We start from the raw sequence: 12,709 nt of genomic DNA, 5'->3' as shown, positions 1-12,709 counted from the left end.
AGCTTTCTGGCCATCAGACTAACATGGTGGTAGCTTCATGGTGTAGCAGGCCCTGGAAGCCTTGTAAAGGTAGAGGGTAAAATTAATCCAGCAAAGAATAGGGAAATCCTGTAGGACAAACTGATGCAGTCTGAAGAGTACTACCACTTGGGAGAAGATTTGTTTTCCGGCAAGACAGTTACCTGAAGCATAAAGCCAAAGCTATATGGAAAAGGTTTATAGACAACAAGGTGAGTGTTCCAGAATGGCCAAGTCAAGTTTAGACCTCAATCCAACTGAGAATTTGTGGCTGGATTCGTAAATGGTTGTTTACTCTCGATCTCTGTGCATCTTGATGCCACTTCAGCACTTTTGCAAAGAAGAATAGGTAAAATTGTGAAGTCGAGATGTGCAAGTATGAGTAAAATCTATTCACACAGGCTCAATGCTGTAATTATGGCAAAAGGTGCATTTATGGGGCGCTCAGATAGCACAACTGGATGAATGGGCGACCCATGAGCTGGAGCTATAGTCCCCAATGTGGTGGCCTGGGTTCGATTCCAGCTCATGGCCCTTTGCTGCAGGTCTTCCCATCATTCTTCTCCCTGCTTTCCTGTCTGCTTCTCTACTAAAAACTATCAAATAAAGGATATATATATATATATATATATATATATATATATATATATATATATATATATATATATATATATATATATATATATATATATATATATATTAGGGTGCATCGTTTGCCCCATGAAATTTTTAAACTTGTCCGATTGTCCTGTACCATGTATCATTTTGTTCCTTTTGAAAAACTATACATCTGACTGAAATTTGGGTTAGATAGGACATTTGCTATGTGGGCATTAGGAGGCTTGAAAATGTCAATATTTTGTGTTAACGGAGGGTTTAATGCGCAAAAACTGCTGCGCATTAAGTGCATTAATTACAACTAAAGATATAACAACTGAGAGTTAACTTGAAGCCAGACATATTTATCTAATCAAAAAATACATTTAAAATGAGAAAACCAAAACAACAACAACAATGTACTTGGTTTTAGGATGCCACTCAATTTGCTGTTTTTTTACATTTAATGCTTGCTTAGTGCTTATTTGCGTAACTTTGGATTTTCTTTTCTGTTTTGATCTACAGTCAGTAATAAGTCCTGGTAGAATTTTTCAGATCTGGCAGCTTGCAGGAAATCCTGGCCAATCTTCACACCTCGTTCTGCAGCATCGTTTGTGACTGTAATACTTGAAACGGCTGAGAGGCATTCTTGATACAGTTCATTCTGAGTCCACTCACAGACTGGGGCTTCCAAAAATGGGATGGGATCCTGTTTGATCTTTGAAAATAAAAACCAAGAGTCTGAACTTATTAGGCTATGCAGAGTAGTTTCATGTGTCACTTTGGGGAACTGTGGCTTCCTAAAGCCGGCACCGCTTCTTTGGTACAGTTCTTCCTCATTGCTTGAAGCAGGCTTGGCAGCAAGAAGACACTGAGCCATGCATTGCTTCTCTTCTGGGCTCACGTGATTGCTGAAGAGGGACAACGGCACCATCTCTGCTGTGAGGTACCACAAGTGGCACTGAAAAGCATTCAATGCACTCTTGGCTACAGTCTTATCTACAGCTTCATACTTGATGAGAGCATGGCAGAGGGTCAGGTCATTGTGTGGGGCATCAAATGTAGAGGACGCGTTGATCCACCATTTGAAATAGATCAATGCCACAAAGTTGCAAAACTGTTTTATTTTCGGAATCTGTGCCTTGGTTGTGACAGTGCCTGGTGGTAGACATTGGATTGCCTTTTCGAGCAAGCACATTTTCAAACAATACAACATCTTGCTCATCCATCTTGCTCGGTGGATAGCTCCAGGATGGTTCAGTGCAGTGGACTTGGCAGTTTCTTGACTGTTACATTGACTGAAATAGCCAGCATTAAGACTACCTAAAGCAAAACAATTTTGTGTCAGCTAGTAGCAAGATCATGAACACTGGTAAGGGAAATACATGCTTATTTGAAGCTACTTGGCTCAAACTATAGCTATGATCTAAAGCTTTGTTCACAGTACAATCTAAAGAACAAAAAGTATTTAACTTACTTCTTAGGATGATGCCAAAACTAAGTTTTTTTTCAAGTGAAAATGGAGAAAAAAAATCATGGAAATTTACCAACAAAGTAGAACCATAGATATTGGATAATAAAATGTGGCTGTGTTTTTGACTTCACTGAGCAAAATTATGGTCTTTATGAGTGCATTATGGTCAATCAAGGGTTCAACAGTATGCACTAAAAAAATGCAAAATAAATGCGAAAATAGCGTAAAATTGGTATTTTCGGGCTCGGCAATGCCCACATAGGAATTGTCACAGAAAATTAAAACTTTGCCATGTTAAAGAGTTTATCAAAAGGAACATTTTGGTGACTGGTATGAGTTAAGATTCTAACATAGGGGCAAATGATGCACCCTAATATATATACATACAAAAAGTGCATCTACTACATTCTGACTTGAAGAGGGTGAATACTTATGCAGTCACTTATTTTCCATTTGTTATTTTTAATTAATTGAATTAAATTCTCTCCAGAGATTAAATACTTTAAGCAAAAAAGATAACATTTTAAAATTCTATGGTTATAGCTTTACTCCTAATTAAAAAACAAATTTAAAGCAAGATAAAAAAACAAAACAGGCCTTTAATTTGAATGAAAAATATAAAGTTATATGTGTGTATGTTATCACCCAATATAATGTAATCCCTTTTAACATGTCCACAGTCTTTTTCACCATCCGGACCTGCTGCTGTCACCCACTAAACGCAAAGCAGAGCCTGACGTCACCCGCACAAGGTCTCCCTTTCCTCTGTCTGACCAGCTGAGCAGCAGCAGAAAATCACCATACCCTCAAACCAGCCGAACAAGCGTCCACAAGAGGTCATCATATCCATCAAATGATCAATCATCAGGAACTGGAAGCTCTGTGGACGCCTCTTCAGTTGGTGGGAGCTGGAGGTGGGTTTTTATTGTAGTGGATATTTTTTCCACACACATTCATTGGCAGTTGTCAGTGGTTTCATTCCTGAAATTGTTCTGCAGGTGTGCATCTCCTCCCGAGTGTGAGCAGCCTCTGCCTCAGACCAGACACCAGGAGCAGGGCGTTGGCCAGGCCGGTCGGAGAGATGGGCCCAGTCCCCTGACTCCCATGATGAGAGCCCTGATAGAGCTAGAGGACACCAGAGCCACAGAGAGCCGGGCTCCCTGTAAGAATAACTGTTCCACACACATTCGTTCACTCAGGCAGCTGTACACGGAGTGATTTATGGCTGTCTGAGGCGTAAGCTGATGGTTGTGAGAGAGAAATAGGAAAATCTGTGATTGTCAGTACATCTCTGATGCAAACTTCAGGCAGTGTGACTACTGCTACAGCCCACATCTGCAAACAAGCCAGTCAGAATACAGCATTAAAAGAGGCAGAATACACATGCCTACATCAGCAGGAAAAGAGGGGAACAATGACTTTAATCAGTTTTATAGTGTGTGTGACTGTGTTGTGTAGTAGCTGACAGTCTGATCATCATAGAGCAATCGTAGCAAAGCCCAACAGGCTTCTTAGCATTACTGAGGACACAGTATCAAAAGTATAAACAAAACTAAGTATTATAAGTGTTGTAAAATTACTTAAAGGTCAGAATATATTAAAAAAAAATATCCTTTCTAGGTTGTAACTGACAACTGTTTTTATCATCTTCTGATTACTTTCTGGGTTAATCGAAAGTCAGAATATTTACAGAATGTCAAAAAATAGTAAATAATGCCCATTACAATTTCCCTAAGCTAAAAGTTATGCCTTAAAATGTCTTCTAATGTCGAACTGACCCCCTAAAACCTGAAGACATTTAGTTACTATAATATAGCACAATGACAGCAAATTTTACCAGGAAAGTCGCAAGTATACACATGTGGACAAAACTGTTGGTACCCCTCGGTTAATGAAAGAAAAACCCACAATGGTCACAGAAATCATTTGAATCTGACAAAAGTAATAATAAATAAAAATTCTGTGAAAATTAACCAATGAAAATTGCTTTTGAACCGTGTTTCAACAGAATTATTTTAGAAAATAAACTCATGAAACAGACCTGGACAGAAATGATGGTACCACTAGAAAAGACTGAAAATAATGTGACCATAAGGACATGTTCAATCAAAGTGTGTCCTCTAATTAGCATCACAGGTGTCTACAAACTTGTAATCAAAGTCAGTGGGCCTATTTATAGGATTACAAGTAGTCACTGTGCTGCTTGGTGACATGGTGTGTACCACACTAAACATGGACCAGAGGAAGCGAAGCAGAGAGTTGTCTCAGGAGATTAGAAAGAAAATTACAGACAAGCATATTAAAGGTAAAGGCTATGGGACCATCTCCAAGCAGCTTGATGTTCCAGTGACTACAGTTGCACATATTATTCAGAAATTTAAGATCCATGGGACTGTAGCCAACCTCCGTGGACGTGGCCGCAGGAGGAAAATTGATGACAAATGGAAGAGACGGATAATAAGAATGGTAACAAAAGAGCCCAGAACAACCTCTAAAGACATTAAAAGTGAACTCCAAGGTCAAGGTACATCAGTGTCAGATCGCACCATCTGTTGTTGTTTGAGCCAAAGTGGACTTCATGGATTGCATGTTGACAAGCCACAAAGCTTCTGGGAGAATGTCCTATGGACAGACGAGACAAAACTGGAACTTTTTGGCAAGGCACATCAGCTCTATGTTCACAGACGCAAAAATGAAGCATATCAAGAAAAGAACACTGTCCCTACTGTGAAACATGGAGGAGGCTCTTTTATGTTCTTGCGCTGCTTTGCTGCATCAGGCACAGGGTGTCTTGAATCTGTGCAGGGAACAATGAAATCTCTTGACTATTAAGGTATTCTAGAGAGAAATGTGCTGCCCAGTGTCAGAAAGCTTGGTCTCAGTCACAGGTCATGGGTCTTGCAACAGGATAATGACACAAAACACACAGCTAAAAACAGCCAAGAATGGCTAAGAGGAAAACATTGGACTATTCTGAAGTGGCCTTCTATGAGCCCTGATCTAAATCCTCTTGAACATCTGTGGAAGGAGCTGAATCATGCCATCTGGAGAAGGAACCCTTCAAACCTGAGACAACTGGAGCAGTCTGCTCATGAGGAGTGGACCAAAATACCTGCTGAGAGGTGCAGAAGTCTCATTGACAGTTACAGAAATCATTTGATTGCAGTGATTGCCTCAAAAGGTTGTGCAGAAAAATATTACGTTAAGGGTACCATCATTTTTGTCCGGGCCTGTTTCATGAGTTTATTTTTTAAAATAATCCTGTTGAACCATTGTTCAAAAGCAATGTCTGATTTTCATTGGTTAATTTTCATAGACTTTTTATTTATTATTACTTTTGTCAGATTCAAATTATTTCTGTGACCATTGTGGGTTTTTCTTTCATTAACCGAGGTGTACCAACAATTTTGTCCACATGTGTATGCCATTGTTGCCTGAAAATTACTCAACTTAAAGCTATTAATTATTTGTGAAATAGTTGATTCATTATCTTTCTGCAATTCATTTTAGCTCTATGTCTTTTTGTTAATTAAATAAAGGCAGCTTAAACACTCTAATTACTGCTGTCTTTGGTTAATTTTGATGCACAGCACACAGAGCAAGGTCCGCACACTGCCTGTAATAAACGTTTCTCCTTCTGCAGGGGTCGGCAATCAGAGGACCACAGTTGGGTTTGTGGAGCGGCAACACAAAGAGTTAATTCAGGAGCGAGTTGGGCCTCTTCAGACGGACAGGGAGATGGTCAAACCTGGAGGAGTTGTGGCCGGAGTGGAGCGAGTTGGACCGAGAAATTGCAGTGAAGGAGAAAGAGCTGCAACTCTGCTGAGAGCTCAGAGGAGTCTGTCTCCAGAGGGCCACAGATCCTCATCACTGCCTCCTCCAGCACACCGAAACATTCCCACAGCTACACCCAGTAATTACTCCCAGCCTTTCTAACTCTGCTTAAAGATAGCTTAGTATCTTGGTTGGTGATCACACCTGCCCTTGGAAAAGAGCAGATGTGACCAAAAGGTTCAGACTGTGATGAAGCCGAAAACAATGTGTGCTACTTTTCCCTTCAAAATAATGTGTTTGTGCAGCAACAACACTTACAATGCTCCCTGCAATTCCCATTATGTAGGAATGTCATCTGTGATGAGCACTGTTTCATGAACTCTGTCAAAACAGCTGCCCTTCAACTTATATTTCAGTTTGTTGAAGAGAAGTTGCAAGGAGCCAAATCTGTTAAGTAAAGTGTGTGAAGAGTAACAATCGTGCTGCTGTGACGAAAAAAACTTGTCTCAGTGGAGCACCAATTTGCCATCACGCAACAGTTCAGATCATTTGCACCCTGGGGGATGAATTCACGATACACACAGCAACGCTTTTGTTGGAAAAAGCAGTGAGCATGCTCCTGGTACTGCTCACCTGACTCACCTTCTTCAGTTCTTGACTGCAGTTCTTATACTATGAAAACTGGTGTTTTCAGTGCATAAAGATATTTCTACTGCAACATTTTGCTGTGTCTGTGGGTAAACATTTGTCACAAACTACCTGTACTGTGGCACATTGGCATGTGAGCGCACCAGTATACTGTGTAGTGATTGCACATGGCCTTTTTGCCACCACAGCACAGTTGTTGTGCCCTATGTGCTCTGCTTGCCAAATTAGGCTCCTGGTGACTTCTCACCTTCCCTAAAATGTAATTCAAGTTAGAGGGTCGCCGTTTTGACACAGTTTAGGCGAGTTTGTGCTCATTACAGATGGTGCTTAATGGTGCTACGTAATGCAACTTTCAAGCATTACAAGTGCTGCATAAGCACTGGAAGCAGTGTATTTAAAAAAGAAAACAAAGTATGGTTTTTTGATTTTTGTAGGTGCAGTCTCTAAAGTTTTGATTGCACTTCATACTATATATACACTACAGTTCAAAAGTTTGGGATCACTTAGAAATGTTCTTATTTTTGAACGAAAAGCATTTTTTTTTTCAATGAAGATAGCATTAAATGAATCAGAAATATAGTTTAGACATTGTTAATGTGGTAAATGACTATTCCAGCTGGAAACGGTTGATTTTTAATGGAATATCTACATAGGGGTACAGAGGAACATTTCCAGCAACATCACTTCTGTGTTCTAATGCTACTTTGTGTTAACTAATGGCGTTGAAAGCCTGATTGATGATTAGAAAACCCTTGTGCAATTATGTTAGCACATGAATAAAAGTGTGAGTTTTCATGGAAAACATGAAATTGCCTGGGTGACCCAAAACTTTTGAACGGTAGTGTATATTGTCGTGGTGTTACTAATATTATGGCTAGTTTTGCCTTTTAATTGCAGTGTAATTTTTAGGCCGGAAACAAAACAAAAATACCAAAAAAAGGCAAAAACAGAAAACAAAGAGACACTTAATTGCACAAACTCCGCAATTTTAAACCATATAGAAATAGTATTTATTCTACCAAAAAACTTGAATATCTGACACTGTGTTTGTAATGAGGCAGAATAATTTAAATATTTTGTAATCCAAGGTAAACACTGTTTCCCAAGCACTTAATCAGAGCAAATATTACAAACATTAGATGATCAGTTTGATCACTCACTTCCACCTTCAGTATTTTAGTAACAAAGATAGATTGAGGCCAATCAGAAACCAAACTCTGACTTAAGAGTCCTTCAGTCTGTTCAGTCCAGTATGTTTGTCTTTGAAGATCTTCTCTTTGATGATCAACGCTGACATTCTTCAGATATAAGAAAGGACTTGTTGTGTAACTTTCAATTAATGTTGTGCTCTTCTCTTCCATCCAGCAAAAAGAGAGATGCTGCTCTTGCCCCTGTCTGCCAAGTCCAGCCCTAAGCGCTGTCCCACTGAGAACTACTCCACTGCTTTTGGTCACCTGATGCCAAGAGAGGAACATTTGCTCAGAAGGTGAATCAGAATGTATTTCTTTACCTTGTCCAATGAAGCAGAGTCAACCTGAGTCACATTTGGATGACGTGTTGCATCAAGAAAAATATTCAGATCTAACCTTAGAATTGTGATATTTCACCAAAATCACTTTATTCTACATGTCTGATTTAAATATTAGCAAAAAATAAGCAGTTTAGACAAGATTCAGTAAACATCTAAAAATGACGTGAGAAAAACTAATTCACTCGGTGACCAACAGTCACATGACGAAAATTCTGTTACTTTTTGGCTTAATATTTCGGCTGAAGGGAAAGGAGAAAACGAGAGAGGACAATAAAACTAGCGCTGGGATCAGTTTTTTTATCCAGATGAGCAAATTTTAATAAAATCTGTATTCTTATTTTTTATGAACAGGTATCAGCAGAAACATTTTTCTTTTATCAGGGAGCAACAGAAACAGTCTATGCATCGGGTACTATAGCCCCTGTTTATGGGTCGCCTGCTAGTGATGCAAGTTGAGGCTCATACATGCCGTCATTCGTTGCGATCCTCAGACCAACATCTTCCAGAAAACTAATCAAAATGCAGTTTATAGCTAACTGCTTCGCTGCGGGATTTGTTAGCTTGTCATGTTTTAGTTTGTCTCTATTTCTCCCACACACTGCATCCAACCAGTCTGCCGAAGCCTTCCTCCACTGTTAGTTTGGGTCAGACGTGATGACGTCCATCTCAAGTACTGATCAACATCCAGCCAAACTGCGTTGACGTGCAATAAAAATATTTGTCAGCGTTAATTAATTAATGTGTTAACACATTAATAACGCATTAACGTGCCCAGGCCTAAATAAAACATATTGAATCAACAAAGTAAATGCAGTATGGCTTTTAAATGGTACATAGAGGAGCATGTTAATGTCTAATGTCAAATACACCAGGCTGAAATAAACCAGAATTATTCTTTAATCAGCTGCAGCTGACAAAATCCAGTAGTAGCTGCTGAAGTTGATCATTTACAGTTGACAACTGATTTACATTACCTGCATGTTGTTAATATTAGTCTTTGTGAGCGATAAAAGATATTATAAGAGGGGGTATAGGAGGCCCTAGTTACAGTGATGATTTGACAGGAGGACTGCTGGTGTCAAGTGTTTGTGCCTCCTATGTTTAGCTCTACTCGTCGAAGTGAGAATGTAGTTTATCTTTGCCCTGTAAATCTTTGTTACTCAGCATGATTCATCAGGGCCGTCAAGTCTCGTCTCTAAAGCTGCTGCTTTTCACCCTTTTACAAATCCATCCATCCATTATCTATACACCGCTTAATCCTCATTAGGGTCGCGGGGGGGCTGGAGCCTATCCCAGCTAACTCGGGCGAAGCCAGGGGACACCCTAGACAGGTCGCCAGTCTGTCGCAGGGCTACATACAGAGACAAACAATCACTCACACATTCACACCTACGGGCAATTTAGAATGATCATTTAACCTCAGCATATTTTTGGAGTGTGGGAGGAAGCCGGAGTACCCGGAGAGAACCCACGCATGCACAGGGAGAACATGCAAACTCCATGCAGAAAGATCCCGGGAAAGCCGGGACGCGAACCAGGGATCTTCTCGCTGCAAGGCGAAAGTGCTAACCACTACATCACTGTGCAGCCCCCTTTTATAAATCTCCCCTTAAAACTTTGTAACTTCTCATGCAAACACCACAAAAACAGGGTTAATAACTTAAACCAAATACTCTGCTTAATTAAATAAACATTTATTGGTGTGCAGTTGTGGAGAATTCTTTTTTGTGGTTATGACAGTAAATGATTTTTTGTGGTGAAAGGCAAGGTTCAGACCTCCTCTGGTGAAAATCAGGTTCATGCTAGAAGACTCTTGTGCTAAATAAGCAGTCTACACCGTGACTGAGCAATTGCACCTTGAAACTGCTGCGCATCAATAACGTTTTCAAAAATACAAATTCAGACTTCCAGACTCAAGCAAGCATAAGTTATGGCAACTGGACTAACCTCGTGTGAGTCGAAAACGTTTCACCTCTCATCCAAGAGGCTTCTTCAGTTCTGAAAGCCTGGTGGGGAGTACCAGATATTTATCCACCAGGAGGGTGGTGGCAAAAACAAGTGGACAAAGACCCGAAACCAACAGACTCGTTAGGTGTTAATGTGAGTCGTTAGCCTTTGATGGGCGGTCGTTACCCCTCCCAGCCCTCTAGGAGGGTGGTTGGGGGTCACCTGACTGCAAGTGGGACAGATGGCTGCACCTCCTTGGGAGGGCTCTAAGAACGGCGTTGTAAGTGGGAGACAAGTGGTGTCTGAGGCCCCCTCCTCTGTTCAAAGATGGCCGTTCTAGTTTGACATGAATGGCTTCTTTTACCCCTCTCTCAAACCATCTGTCCTCTCTGGCTAGAATGCGCACCTTGTGGTCATCAAAGGAGTGCCCCTTCTCCTTGAGGTGGAGGTGGACTGCTGAGTCCTGGCCTGTGGTCGTGCATTTCCCTCTGATGTAGAGTTGTCCTGTCAGACAGTGAGGAATACAGTGATTTTAACAACTTTAAAGGGGAAATATTTGCTGATGTTTTAAAAAGGCTTAAATGTAAAAGCACTTCTGATGCCCACATCACAGAGGACATGAACCCCTGTCAATGACTCCCTGTTGAAATTTACCACAAGATGTCAGTCTGCTGCCATCTTTGACACAATACACCTTTTGTTTATGCCGTCACATAAAACTCAAAGCATGAAGTGACACATAAACAGATTACCGTTTCTGTCAAAAAAAAACTACTGAAAGTGGTTCAGTGATGGTTGTGTTTCATCTCATTGTGTGCTGTCTGCAGGTGTGACGAAGAAGTTGACAAGAGACGTCATTCATTCCACAGCAGCAGTCCAAGGAAGAGACTCCAGTTTTTGTCAGCAGACAAAGAAGAAGGTAGCATATTTCAGCTTTTGTAGATCTTACACCAGATTTTAATTCATGTTTTTAGTTTTCTATTTTTGCCACAGAGCAGTGTAAATAATACTGAATAACGTGTCCATGACGATTTAGTGCCCTTGCGTGTTTTTGAGTTTACATGCTGCGCTTGTGTGTCAGATCAGTGCTTAATTTGCTTGTTTTTTGTCTATGTGCATCTGTGAATGTGTGCATTGCAGGCAGTTTTAACAATTAACAGCTGAGTTTCTCTATCTCAAATTAAAATAACAGATATCAACAATGTTATTTTACTTAGTTATATTGTGACTACTCAAAGTTTTTCAAACGTAATTTTAGCCATTCAAAGTGACAAAGATATCTGTAATTCCGTGTTCAGTCTGAGTAGTGGTTGGAGGTATCTCAAACATCTGCATTATGACTTGACTGAATTGAACTTCATGACACTGCCCATACAATAATTCCCATTAGATATTGGCCATGCAAAGCATTTGAGCAGTGTTAGCAGAGGTACTGCTGTGGTGAAAAAAATGGTTAGGAAATGCCATAGAGTAGAAAACGTGGAGAATGACAGCTTTGTACTTCAGAGACTTATTGTCAAAATGTACTGAAACTTGGGCCGTTACTATTGCAGTGCCATAGTTTGTTTAAAAAGCAAGCTGCCTACACCACAGATATTTGCACCATCATTTTCCCGAGTCAACACTCTCATACGAGGTATCTGTAATTACATTTCAACTAGTCATAATTCATAAGTCATAATTTCAGTTTGAGATATCTACAACATCATTCAAAATAGTTAAAAAATGTTATTAATTTGGGAATCTAAAAGGGAGAGAGCAGATATATTGAATAAGGGTAATTAAAGACATCTTGAGTCGGAATTATGACATGTCAGAAGTAAACTGCAGAAATCTCTATACACCGCTTAATCCTCATTAGGGTCGTGGAGAGCTGGAGTCTATCCTAGCTGACTTAGGGTGAAAGCAGTGGACACCTGGACACGTCACCAGTTTATCACAGGGCTACATACAGAGACAAGCAATCACACTCACATTCGCACCTCAGGACAATTTAGAATCACCAATTAATCTCAGCATGTTTTTGGACTGTGGGAGGAAGCTGGAGTACCCGGAAAAAACCCACATGCACAGGGAGAACATGCAAACGCGAACCAGGGATCTTCTAGCTGCAGGGCAAGGCAATAGTGCTAACCACCGATCCACTGTGCAGCCCCAGTGTTGAATTCTGTAACTGGAATTACAAGTAATCAGAATTCAGGTGCAAATATATATAGGGAGAAAGATATGAAAGGTACAAGTGATGTAATTTGTCCTGCAAGAATGACAATCTGAATATGTTGATGTTCTTTTTGACTGTGAAGGATTGAATCACAAATATCTGTAATACACATCCAGTCTAACTTTTAGCTCTCTGAACTGCGATTGTTATGTTTTTACTTACTATAGGCTCATTTTTCATTGCAATATAAAGTCATGCACCTCTATGGAAACAGTACAACCATGGTGAAAAGGAGAGAGAACTCAGAAATGTCTTCTGTGTAGTATAACACAGAATGTCATGAGTCTTAAAAAGAAAAGTTGAATTTATTTAAATATTTATTTTGCAAACACTGAAAAAATACAGTTAACAGGTGCAACATTTTCTCAAGTGTCCACCATTTATGTTTAAAAATTGTTTAGAAATTTGACTACTTATATTTTTACAACCTCTTCACAAACTACACCATACACCAATTGCAGAAAGATATTTCACTATACTGAATGTATCAATTTATAAC

General features: G+C 39.9%; 1 protein-coding gene across 4 annotated transcripts in view; it reads left to right on the top strand.

Moving 5' to 3' along the window:
• The window catches only part of LOC111565803 (membrane-associated phosphatidylinositol transfer protein 2), a 189,019-nt gene that overhangs the window by 31,506 nt on the left and 144,804 nt on the right, over positions 1 to 12,709 (top strand). For all 4 annotated transcript variants that reach the window (XR_008604585.1, XR_008604583.1, XR_008604582.1 and 1 more), the window contains 5 exons: positions 2,770 to 3,003; positions 3,088 to 3,251; positions 5,733 to 6,002; positions 7,877 to 7,997; positions 10,817 to 10,908. The gene's annotated coding sequence lies outside the window, so the exon portion shown is untranslated. The remainder of the gene's footprint in view (positions 1 to 2,769; positions 3,004 to 3,087; positions 3,252 to 5,732; positions 6,003 to 7,876; positions 7,998 to 10,816; positions 10,909 to 12,709) is intronic.

The sequence above is a fragment of the Amphiprion ocellaris genome, chromosome 17, assembly GCF_022539595.1.
Source record: "Amphiprion ocellaris isolate individual 3 ecotype Okinawa chromosome 17, ASM2253959v1, whole genome shotgun sequence".
Lineage (NCBI taxonomy): Eukaryota > Metazoa > Chordata > Actinopteri > Pomacentridae > Amphiprion > Amphiprion ocellaris.
This window is presented reverse-complemented; position numbering and strand designations above follow the sequence as displayed.